The sequence below is a fragment of the Pleurodeles waltl genome, chromosome 2_2 (genome assembly GCF_031143425.1).
Source record: "Pleurodeles waltl isolate 20211129_DDA chromosome 2_2, aPleWal1.hap1.20221129, whole genome shotgun sequence".
In the NCBI taxonomy this organism is placed as follows: Eukaryota; Metazoa; Chordata; class Amphibia; order Caudata; family Salamandridae; genus Pleurodeles; species Pleurodeles waltl.
In genome coordinates, this window is record NC_090439.1 from 845,664,172 (window position 1) to 845,676,580 (window position 12,409).

The window sequence follows — 12,409 nt, forward strand, 5'->3', positions numbered from 1 at the left end:
CGGGACTTTGGCGGGCGGCCTCCGCCGCCCGCCAAGGTCAGAATGAGGGCCATAGTCCCAGGCAATTGGCTCAATTTGACTCCTAACAGCCTCATGGCCTCCACGGGGCAGGGACATCAAGAGGGAAGGGAGGCACTGCAGGAGTCAGTGGGTGGGGGTGGTGGCGGGGATCAAGGTTTGGGAGGGGGGTCTTTAGGCTTTGGTTTGGGATGGGGTGGCGTTCAACTTTTGATTTGGTCGGAGGGGGAGAGGTTTTTGATTTGGCTTGAGGCAAAGGTGTTTTTTTGTAACAGGGGGAGACTTTTTGGTGGGGAGAGGGGCATGGGAAACAGAGGGGGCTCTTGGGAGGACTTTGAGATGGAGGGACTGGGGGTGGGGAAGGGACCATGATGGCGAGGGGCAACACAAGGTGGGACAGGATCAGGGAACAGATCAAGTCAGGCAAGGAAAAGCTTCTTTGGAGCAGGGGTGAAGGGCTTGAATGCAGGTCTGGGAATAGAGGTAGAGGGAGTGCTTGTAGGACGTGTAGGAGTGCTGGACATGTATGCATAGTGTGCATGTGTGAGGTGAAGGAATGTTGAGTGTTTGAGTGGGAGCGTTTATGTGTCTTGGAGGAAGGGGAAGAGAGGCAGGGAAGGGACAAACAGGCCATGTGAATGTATGTTGGGGTGGTGTCTGCAAGCAAGGTGGGTGTGCTGCATGTGGTTGTGATCGTGGTTGTGTTGAGTGCAGATGTCGTCTATGGGGTGCATGTCTGAGGGTCTGCTGTTGTGGTGACTGTGGGCATAACAGAAGTGGTGCCAGGATCTGGGAGTGAGGATGCAGTGCTGGTAGGTGTGAGTGGTGATGTGACTGTAAAGCAGGAGGTGCTGGGGAGACAGGAGGCAGCGGCTGTTGTTGTGTCTGCTTGTGAGTGTTGAGTGGGTGAATGCTTGTGGTGTGACTTGTGGTGCCTGTGTTTGTCTTTGCAGCCCTTGTCTATTGCTGTAGGTGACTGCTTGTCTGAATGTGTGGGTTGGGTGGGTGAGGGGAGAGGGCTCTGCTATTGGGGCCAGGTAGCTGGAGGGAGGACGGAAAAAGTAGGGACACTAGCTGCCATCAATGAAGAGACCAGAGCCTGAAACGATCTCTGTAGATCAACCAAGCCACTGTGAATGCCTTCCAGGTAGGCTTTGGTCTGCTGCATCTAGGATGCCAGGCCCTGGGTGGCATTCACAATGGTTGACTGTCCCACAGAGATAGATCTCAGGAGGTCAATAGCCTCTGCATTGAGGGCAGCGGGCTGATTGGGTCAGGGGCAGAGGTGCCTGCGGAAACGCCCATTCTCCTGGGTGGGAGGGCACAGGCAACTGGGCAGGGAGCTACTAGGAGGGAGGTGCTGGTAAGGGGGGGTGGCAGACAAGGATGTTGCTAGGCTGGTACCAGAAGAGCCCGCCACCACCAGGGAGCTTCCGTCGGAGAAGGATTCAGAGTCAGATGTTGCAGTTCCTGTCCCTCCGTGGTGATCCCCTCACCCTGCAAGCCACTGGTCACCTTGGTGTTGGTGGACACTGGCTCCTGGGTCCCATGGGCTGCAGCCTCTCCACTCGCCTGTGCGCCTACTTCTTTGACTGCTGATGCTAATGCACACAAGGAAAGAAGGGGACAAGGATGGAGGATGGGAGAGAAAGAGAGGGAGCATAGGATCACTATTTATATATCTAGCACATGTTAACACATTTTTAGCCATTAGCATAGCAATTACGGGTATGCAACGCCTATTACATAACCACAGTCTTCAACACTCCCAAATTGCTACCCATAAGGAAGTAAGCATAACCATCATCCTCCTACAGCACAACTCTGGATCTGCTGGGCATTGCCATGCCTCTATAAATCATGTTACCGAATATTATAAGGAAATCCCTAAGTGACAACTTTGGAATGTCATGCCAACCTGGGTATGCCCTTACCGAACCAACAAATTCCGGAAATAAACTGTACATGAGAGTCACTTACGTCCAGTCCAATCCTCGATTGTACAACTTAACACATGCCTGGCATCCTTAGGTACAGGCACTCACCTATCTCACATACCTACGCACCTTGTACATGAAATCCTAGATGCATACCCTATCATATATTCCCTAGGCATCTACCATCCTGTCCATTCAGAGTGAAATAACACAAGAAATACCCTCTGTGACTCAACCCCTTGTGGCTGCTGTGTTGCTCCGAAGCGCCCATCCAACTCAGGGTAGGCCACTGCCATTATACAGGCCATTAGGGGGGATCAGGGTCCGATGGGCACCCCCTGCATGCAGTACAGGCAGCAACCATTTTACACATTAATGTACATTGTACAGTACTTCATGTGCATCACAGCTTGTACAGGCAATGTACATGCCAAACAGAAACAGTTGTAAACAATTTAAATCATGTCTTGTCAGTTGTACCATCAGAGTTATGAGGAATTTTGTGCAGATACATTAACAGTCAATGATTTTGTAGTAGGAAAAATGGTGACTGTACATTTATGATGCCTGACACCAGACACCACATATATATGGCGTGTTCGCTCCAGAGCATTTCAGTGAGTTGTTATATAGTAGAAACTGTCTCTCTTCATAATGCAGGTCTGACTATGGAACTTGGTTTCAGGTGTGATGCATATTGTAGAAATATTGTCACAATAGGAGATAAAAGAAGTGTAATCGTAGTCACAATTGTGTTGTTTGCTATATCTAGATATCAACCACTGTGGAGGCTGAGAAATGCACCTGTGTACCGGCCCCTGGTTGACCTTGCCACCATGGACTAAAGACACATAATTGTCACCTATTGTCTAAATAGTGCAACAATCAGGAAACTGTGTACCCAGTTGGAGTCAGATCTGCTGCCAGCCATACTCCAGCCTACAGCCATTCCTCAAACTCTGCAGGTGCTTTCAGTCATCCACTTTTTGGCCACAGGCTCATTCCAGGGAACAGTGGGAGTGGCAGCAGGTATGTTTCAACCTCTGTTCAGTATTGTGTTGTGGAAAGTCTTGTCTGCCTTGTTGAAACATGTTGAAAGCTACATTAAATGTCCCCATACTGTACTGTAGATTTTGCCAATGTGAAGGCTGAATGCTATACAATGGGACATATCCCTCATGTTATAGGGGGCATAGATGGTACCCATATAGCATTGGTACCACCCAGGGACAACGAGCAAGTGTACAGAAATAGAAAGAGCTTTCATTCAATTAATGTGCAGATGGTCTGTTTAGCAGACCAATACATCTCCCGGGCGACTGCAAGGTTTCCTGGGTCAGTACATGATTTGCACATCCTCAGGAACAGCAGTGTCCCACATATGATGGCACATCTACAGAGGGAGAGAGGCTTCCTCATTGGTGAGTATGGTGAGTGTGTGTATAATAACTGTGGGCACAGCAATCCTACTCTTTCCACTCTGACCATAGCAGGAGGGTAATGGGTATTACCACTTTCCACAGGTGACTGAGGGTATCCAAATCTGTCCTGGCTACTGACACCGATGAGAAATCCAAGATTGGGGCGGAGATTCAGTACAATGAGGTACATGGGAGGATGAGAAGGGTCATTGAGAGGACATTCGGTCTTCTGAAGGCAAGGTTCCGGTGTCTGCACCTCTCTGGAGGTTCCCTGCTCTACTCACCTCAGAAGGTGTGCCAGATTGGCTTGGTCTGCTGCATGCTGCACAATTTGGCACTACGGAGGCATGTGCCATTGCTGGAAGTAAGGAAGGAGGGAGTTGGCGACGTACCGGTAGCAGAAGAGGGAGCAATGGACAGTGACTAAGATGGGGACGAGGTTGATGTCGTCATAAAGACTCAGTTTATCCAGCAATACTTCCAGTGACATTCTGGTAGGTTAATCTCTCAATATGCCGGTTTTCATGCAGAACTACAGAAAGGGTGTTGTTCGTAATCTATCTGTGCTGTGAGCAGTGTTATGTCTCAGTCATGTACATCAGTAGAGTCTACCTGATAGTTATGTATGATTGCCCTGCAGTACTACTGCCATTATCGTCATTCTGAATGAATTGATTTCAGTTTGTATCCAAACCCCTTATATGCTCAATTATTTATGATAATTTTTGGTACTGACAATGTGATGTACCTTCTTCACAGCTATCCTCATACATCACCTCAGTGGACAGTTTCACCAAATCTGTTTTTTCTATTTTGTAAATCTATCAGTTGTGGTTGGCATATTGATATTTGTGCTAGACAGCACTTCTGTTATGTGTCATGTGTCCAAGACACAAATCGTGTGATAAGCTAAGTTATGTTCAAAATATCCTCTATGTTTGTAGACACTTTCCAATAAAGGTGAATGAAGTATTGCATTGCTATGGTGATCTATCATTACAGAGTTTTTCTTTACACTTTTCACAGAAGACCAGTCACTGGATGCTGAGTTCCGTTTCCTCTCTACTACCTGTAGACAAAGAGATGTGAGGACATTGACAGTTAGCATCTGACACTGACATGTATGGACAAAGGCTTACCATTTTTTACTTTTCTCACAAAACTTTGATTACTACATCACATTATTGTTTGTTCATTGTCACTTATTAAACGCACGAAAAACCAATTTTTGTGTTCATATCTGTTTATTGTGATTACAAAAGGATGGTTTGGTGCAAAAGAGTGGGGTCATGGTTTTTGGAATCATCAGTTTGTTGGACCAAGCAATAGGTACCACAGGTCCAGTATCCAGCAGTGGTGCTAACATGGAGCTATGGCAGTAATAAGTCTGCAAGGTGTCTGAGTGGCACACAAGGGAGACAGTTCAGGGGAGGCTCATTTCCTGCCAGTGGTGTTGGTCTTGGCTTCAGTCTCTGCCCACCTTGTCCTGGGATTGGTGGTATGCTCCCAGGACTTGTGCTATGGCCTTCTGGGCAAGTGGCTCCCTGCGTTGCCCCACCCTTTGGCCCACATATGCCCTTTCATTGACCATAGCCCCCTGTGCCTGTATTCTGGCACAATGTGCCCACTTCTGCCTACACCAGGACCTTCATCATCTTGAGTGGTGGGTGCTGACTCAGGACCCTGTACAGGCCTCTGTACATATGAGCATACTATAGATTGTCAGCCTGGAGACTGGTTTGGGGGAGTTGGGCAATTGGTGTTGTGCCTGCTACAGTTGGGATGGGCTCTATCGTGGCCTGGGTGAGGCTAGTGGAGGTGGACTGGCCAGAGGTGCGGATGGGCCAGGGAGCTAATTCAGTTCCAGACATCCTGAGTAGCTGTCATCACGGAGGTCTTCTTCTCGTGGAGGACTGGCTCTTCATGGTACCTGCTGACTGGTGACATTTTTCAGTGGTACCTGTGGATAACAGTGATTGTTATTCACATCTACCTATTCTGTTTGACATAGGCTGCTCAGTGAGTGCTATTTGGCATACTTCAATATGCAGGTCTACCTGTGTGAGGCTTTGTGTTTATTGTTTTAGTTGATAAAGAGTGATTCATTGTGGGATTTGTAGTTCTTCATGCTGAACATGCATTAGGTGCATTTGTGAGTGCAGATATTTGGATTGGTGTTAGTGGGGTTGGGTGGGCATGCAGGGGATGGGCTGCATGCGATACTTGATCCAAGAAATTATAGGTGACTTACCAGGCTCTGCTTATTTTAAAGTAGCTACTTCTCTGTTTCGTCTTCCTTTTTTAAAGCAGTCTGTCACAGTAGGAGTTTCTCCAGAGCTGATAGTCCCACAATAGAGGCCATGGGAGTGACTAGAGTTCACACCTGGATGTCAGCCATAATGATATGTGCATCCAGCTCCCCAGCCCTACTCTTTATGATTCTCCTATTAGCCCCATCTCTTTCCTAAGGTGTGCTCAGGTGTCTTAGTTGTGATCTCTCACTGAATCAAAGAACACCTTTTGAAGCATACACAGGAGGCCTGGTCCTCTGCTTGCCAGCATGTCTCGCCCAGCTTACAGGAATAAAGCAACCCACAAATGTTTCTGGGGGGATCTTTGTACCTCCTCTCAATGTTTTACTATGCATGCCTGGGTCTCCCAAAATGGAACCTAGGGCCCTCCATGTATTGTTCCATCCACAGGCACACACACCCCCAATGCATGCGTACTGCATACAAGCACTGCACAGTACTGTATTCTCCATGTACAATACCACTCAAAGGCACACATAAATCCAGCATCTACATTAGACATGCATGCACTGTATCCTCCACATACTGTATCACTCACAGGCACACAGACATCCAGCGCATGCATTTATGATACACCCACTGCACAGAACTACATCCTTCAGGTGCTGTACCACCCATTGGCACATATACCATGCACGCAGTACTCAGTACTGAACTATTCCTAGATTGCACCCTTCCTAGGCACACCCACACCCACCAAAGATACACCACTTCTGCACTGCGCAGCACTTTACACTAAATCTGATTTAGGCCAAGGGTTAGTTAAGCACACAGTAGCAGAACTTTAAAAAGGTGAGTGAGCCTTTAGTCCTCACTCCAGTGACATAGGTTAACAAGAACCTGTTCACTCCTACAGATCACTACAAGGTATGCTGCCACCGCGTGCTCATGTTGCTTAACTCTTGGTGAAGGCAGTAACCTTTCACCACTATAGTCGCACTTTGGACATCATTCCTGGTTTAACAATACTTCAATCCATGAAATAGGCCTATGTCATGGTGCACACAAATGATCCGTGTTCGCCTATGACAAAAAAATCAGCATTAGGTATCCAGACATCAGTACAGTATGGCACTTAAGGGAGAGGGGCCATCTTTTACCATATAAAAGACTTCCCCGTCCCAACACCATATGAAATGCTACTATCTCTTCAAAATATTCCTTTAAAGTATTGTCTTACTCTCTTATGTTTATCTTAGTATTTCTACCCCGTGTTGTACGATTGTGAAAAGGGAGTGTTGGTTGACAAAAATTAATTGATCATTTCGAATCGCTCCACATTGTAATGACTTCACACTAGGGATTATTGACATACTGATAATTTTGGGCCAGAGGCAAAAAGGGTGATCTGTTGTGACTCGTCCTCTTTTAGAGTATCTTCCTCGTTTAGTTATTCTAAAATGTTTTTCTGTATTAATGTATACGTTCTAGTCTTAACGTCTACGGTATTTCTTTGTGTCTTTAGACATAGCTTGTAGTGCCCACTCAAGTCCCTGAGTATTCGTACTCATTCTTCTTTAAACTTGGATGATTGGTGGTTAGGTAAGGGTTCTTCCCATTGTTATATTTTTAAAATTGACAATAAGGATGTCGTTTTTTGGAAAAATGCATATTGTTTACCTGAAGACTGAAAAGTAGAAAAATTGATTTATGTCTTTTTCAGGGGACAGGGTACAGGGTGATGTTGAACTTTGGTGTTTTCTGAGCCATTCAAAAATATTATGGTATGATTTTCTCTCACTTACCCTTATCAATTCAATGTACATGTTGGTACTGTATAGTTTTTTGATATATTTGTAATGCACTGCTATGTATCTTTTCACCTGTTGCTATAATTATCTGTGTATTGCATTTTTGTGATCCAAATGACTACGTTGGATATCATAATTGTGAAACGATATAACAGAATACAGTGCTGCAGCCATGAAAAGCCTCGGGAGTTGCTGAACTAGTGTTGGCTGTCTTGGCATGAAAAAATTATGCTGCTAAATTCGAGTTGTGACTTTCGTTATCTCTCATCCCTTAAATATTGCTGTTGCAACATTTGGCTCGTGCACCTTTTTTTCTAAAAGCTATAAACAACGATAATTGTGTTTTTCAAATGTATTCAATTAGGATAATTGTTGTAAATAAATGAGAAAACTAAAGTAATTGCATTTTGAAAATTAATTCATGTTCCTCATCTACCTACGGATCTAAAAAGATGCTGCCTGGTGTTCAGGGCCACCATAGACAGCGTGCGTAAAGTATGCTTTGCTTAAACAGATTTAAATCATAAACTCATCCTTTCTCGTCTAGGCGGTAAAAAGGTTTGGTTCTACCTTTAGATGAGCAATCGTGAGAATGACATTAAATTATCTTTCTTAGGAACTGTCAAACTTGAACTATAATTTTGAAATAATGTAGTTTAAACATGGCTCAGTGATCTGAGTCCTAAAATCATGCCAATATCACGTCACTGGGCACCAAGTTACTCTCATGAAACGCATCACCAAGAAAAAAAAGACAGCCTGGTAGCAGCTCTCTCTAGTGAAAAAAGTGAAAACATTCCCGCAGGCAGCGACTTCATTACATAACTAAGTTCAAACCCTCTTACTCTCCCCTCTGAACATACTCCATGGCCTCACCATTTTCCATATTGGCCTCTCTTAAGGCATGCTTCATCGAGGTCTGGTACAACTATTGCCCCATCACTCACACTCCGATGTAACGCGACTGCCTTTTTGACCCCATCACTCACACTCCGATGTAACGCGACTGCCTCCTTGACATCCTGCATCATCTACGTCCGTCACTCCCACCTGTCTGGCGGTCAAACTCGCTAGCTCTGGCACACCTGCAAGCAGGATTCCATTAGATTAGAGACAAAGAAGCAGAAAAAAACGAAAAAACAAGACAACTGATCTTCTCCAAAAATAAACCCAGGGTGTGGAATGTCATAAAGATGGCTCCAGTTTAAACTAGAGGGATTCATTTAGACTGGAGACAAAGAAGTACAAAAGAAAAAGAAAAAAACAAGACAACTGATCTCCTATAATACACCCAGGGTGTGGACTGTCATCCCTGAATCCACAAAGCCTGCTCCAATTTAAGAAAGAGCTAATGACGCTTTTTTAAAGAACACTGCATCACCACAAAGTAGCAGTCCACCTCTTCGCCCAGAACCCAGCTTCCCTTCCATCCTCACTGTCTTTATCTTTGATGCTACACAGTCCTCTGTTGAATTTGGCTAAATTAACACAATAAAAACACTACACATATACATACTTTAGTTTTATGAGTGTAGGACTGCCTGTGCATTTTTTCTATTTAAGCCCTGATCTTTACCTGCTTCATAACAATTTGTTATTGCCATTAATATAAAACAAAATCACGTGGACCCAAATACAGGTGGCAAAATGGGCTTAAAGCAATTTTCACTCATATTAGCACTGATGTAGGTTAGGCGATTAGCACAAATTGCTGTCAATGTTTTCTTTGGGTGGCCATTTGCCATCAATCCCTATTTGGTACTAGTTACCCATGCATAGCAGGGCACGAGTCCTAAGGAGGCGCACTTAACAGGTGATAATCATGTTTGTGCCCATGATATATTGCTATCCCTGTACAGATTGTCCTTTATGGAATTGAGTGTTATGACAGTGATGATTCCATGGGATGATAAATTATTATATTGAAAGTTCACAGCGAAGGTGTGTATGATGCTAATGCATTTCCCAATGGTTTGGTATTTATAGGTATTACAGGGTGTACAAATGAACACACACCTCCCACCCTCGCCTCAGCAGGTCTAAGGATCGCATACCACTGGGCAATCTCCACTCCCAGATTTCCAAACGGTTAGTCTGATTCTTCACATCGAGGAAAGAAAGGCCTGTTTGATATCAGTAAAATGCGATTAAATAACCAGCAATAAACACTATGGCCCTCATTCCGCCAGGGCCGCGGGTGACGGAAGCACCGCCAACAGGCTGGCGGTGCTTCCTGGGCCATTCTGACCGCGGAGGTAAAGCCGCGGTCAGAAAACCGGGTCCGGCAGTTTCCCGCCGGATTTCCCCCGGTTGCCCAAGTCCGCCATGGCGGCGCTGTAAGCAGCGCCGCCATGGGGATTCTGACCCCCTTCCCGCCACCCTGTTTCTGGTGGTTTTTACCGCCAGGAACAGGATGGCGGGAACGGGTGTCCTGGGGCCCCTGGGGGCCCCTGCACTGCCCATGCCAGTGGCATGAGCAGTGCAGGTGCCCCCTAACAGGGCCCCAGCCTGCTTTTCACTGTCTGCCTAGCAGACAGTGAAAAGCGCGAAGGGTGCTACTGCACCCGTCGCACACCTGCAACACCGCCGGCTCCATTCGGAGCCGGCTTCAGTGTTGCAGGCCCCTTTCCCGCTGGGCCGGCGGGCGCTAACTTGGCTAGCGCCCACCAGCCCAGCGGGAAAGTTGAAATGGCCCCAGCGATCTTTTGACCGCGGAGCGGCCATATGGCGGTTACCGCATGGCAGAATGAGGGCCTATGTGTGGCTTTTTTAAAAGGGCAACAGACCTTGGCATAGAGGGCAATTGATGGCTGAGTTAGAACGGCTAGGTTGGTGTCCCTGGCATGGTTTGTGTTAAGAGAGTTACTGAGAGAAGAACTTTGCAAACTCTTGATTTTCTTCTTGAGTCTTGTTGTGTTGAGGACAAAAAAGTCTCTATGTTACAGCGTGTGCCGTAGCTGCACCTCTCAAGCCTCACCATGCTTGTATTTGAGCTCTAGTGATGGAGCGGGGCCCTGGAATACTTCTCCTCAGTTTAACCCTTGAGTCAGTTTAGGTTTCGGTATAACTCTTTAGGACAACCCCTTCACGTGAGGGTCATCAGGGGATGCATCCGCCTTACAGCCTACAGTGTGCAAGGATTATATATTTGCCATGTTTCAGTTCAACCGCTCAGTTTTCCTTGACAGTAATCAAAGCTTTGAAAGGCAAGTATTTGTGGCAAGGAGGTAGGGATTCAGGCATCAGACCGCCCAATCTAGTTTGCATCTTTGGCATCTCACAATTTTTTTAAAAAAATTACTTTTCCGAAACAAATGTCACAATTGATATCAATGCTATCCATTAGACCAGGGATCTACAAACTAGGGGGTGGTCCCCCTTAGGGGGGCCTCAAGTGATCCCACGGATTACTCCAGTCTCCGGCCAAAAGAAGCCTTATGCTGGTAACAGGGCTTTGTTGTAAGCTGAAAATATTGAGCCACAGTAAACCGCTCTTAAATGGGGTACCACTAGCTCAGACTATGTGTCAAAAGGGAAGGGACTGCAAATACTCTTCACCCCCCCTCCCAATTCTCATAATCACACTGTGAATACTTTTACACGTCAGTAAGGTCTGCCTGACCTGAACGGTATGTTTGGCGTTATGTATTTGACTGCATTTTTAAAAACAAAACAGAACCTAACTGCAATGTTTAAATAAATCTACACATATTTAACCGGTTCTGTGCCTTGGACGAGATGATCTCGTCCAAGGCTACAGTTCCCCTGTGCCTTGGACGAGATCATCTCATCCATGGCACAGGGGAACTTGGGGGCGCGCTAGCGCGCCCCCGTGCACCCCCCTTCCCCCCCCAAAGTCGGGATGGAAGGGGAAGACCTTCCCCTTCCACCCCCGACCCCCCACCCCCCCCTGTGACGTCAGCGCACGAGCGCGCGCTGATTTGTCACAGGGGCCTTGAAAAAGAAATGCAAAAGCATTTCTTTTTCAATCACTTGGGGGGCCCGTAGGGGCTTCAAAGGGAAGGAAAAGTATTTCCTTCCCTTTGAAGACCCTCCGAGGGTTTCAAAAGCCGGATTGCTTGCAATCCGGCTTTTGAAACCCCACTAGACACCAGGGATTTTTTTTTTTTATTGAAACTGACAAAAGGGAGCGACCCCTTGGGCAAGGGTCGCTCCCAGGGGGGGGGCTTTTTTTGAGAAGGCCTTTTCTGCAGAAACCTCTAGGCACCAGGGACCATTTTTTTTTTTTTTTTTTTTTTAATGTTTCATTTCTTTTTTTTTTTGGTGGGGAGCGACCCCGTAGGCAAGGGTCGCTCCCCTTGGGGGAAAATTATATTTTGGCCATTTCTGCCCCCCTTGGGGGCAGATTGGCCTATTTTGATGAGGCCAATCTGCCCCCAAGGGGGGTAGAAACCACTAGACACCAGGGAATTTTTTCTTTGCGTGAATTTCACGCAAAGGGAGCGACCCCTTAGGCAAGGGTCGCTCCCTGGGGGGGAGGGCAATTTATTTTAGGCCGATCTGCCCCCGGGGGGGCAGAAACCTCTAGGCACCAGGGCAATTTTTTTTTTTTTTTTTTTTTTTTTGTTGTTTCTTTTTTTAGAGATGGGGAGCGACCCATCAGGCAAGGGTCGCTCCCCTGGGGGGCAAATTGTATTTAGACCATTTCTGCCTCCCTGGGGGCAGATTGGCCGATTTTAGGTCAATCTGCCCCCAAGGGGGCAGAAACCACTAGGCACCGGGGATTTGTTTTTTGGCGCCAATGTCACGCAGGGGGAGCGACCCCGTAGGCAAGGGTCGCTCCCAGGGGGTGGGGTTGGGGGCTGGGGGGGGACAAATTTATTTTAGGCCATGTCTGCCCCCCCTGGGGGCAGATCGGCCTATTATTAGTCCGAACTGCCCCCAGGGGGGGGCAGAACCCTCAGGGCACCAGGGCAATTTTTTTTTTTTGTTTGTTTTTTTTTGTTTTT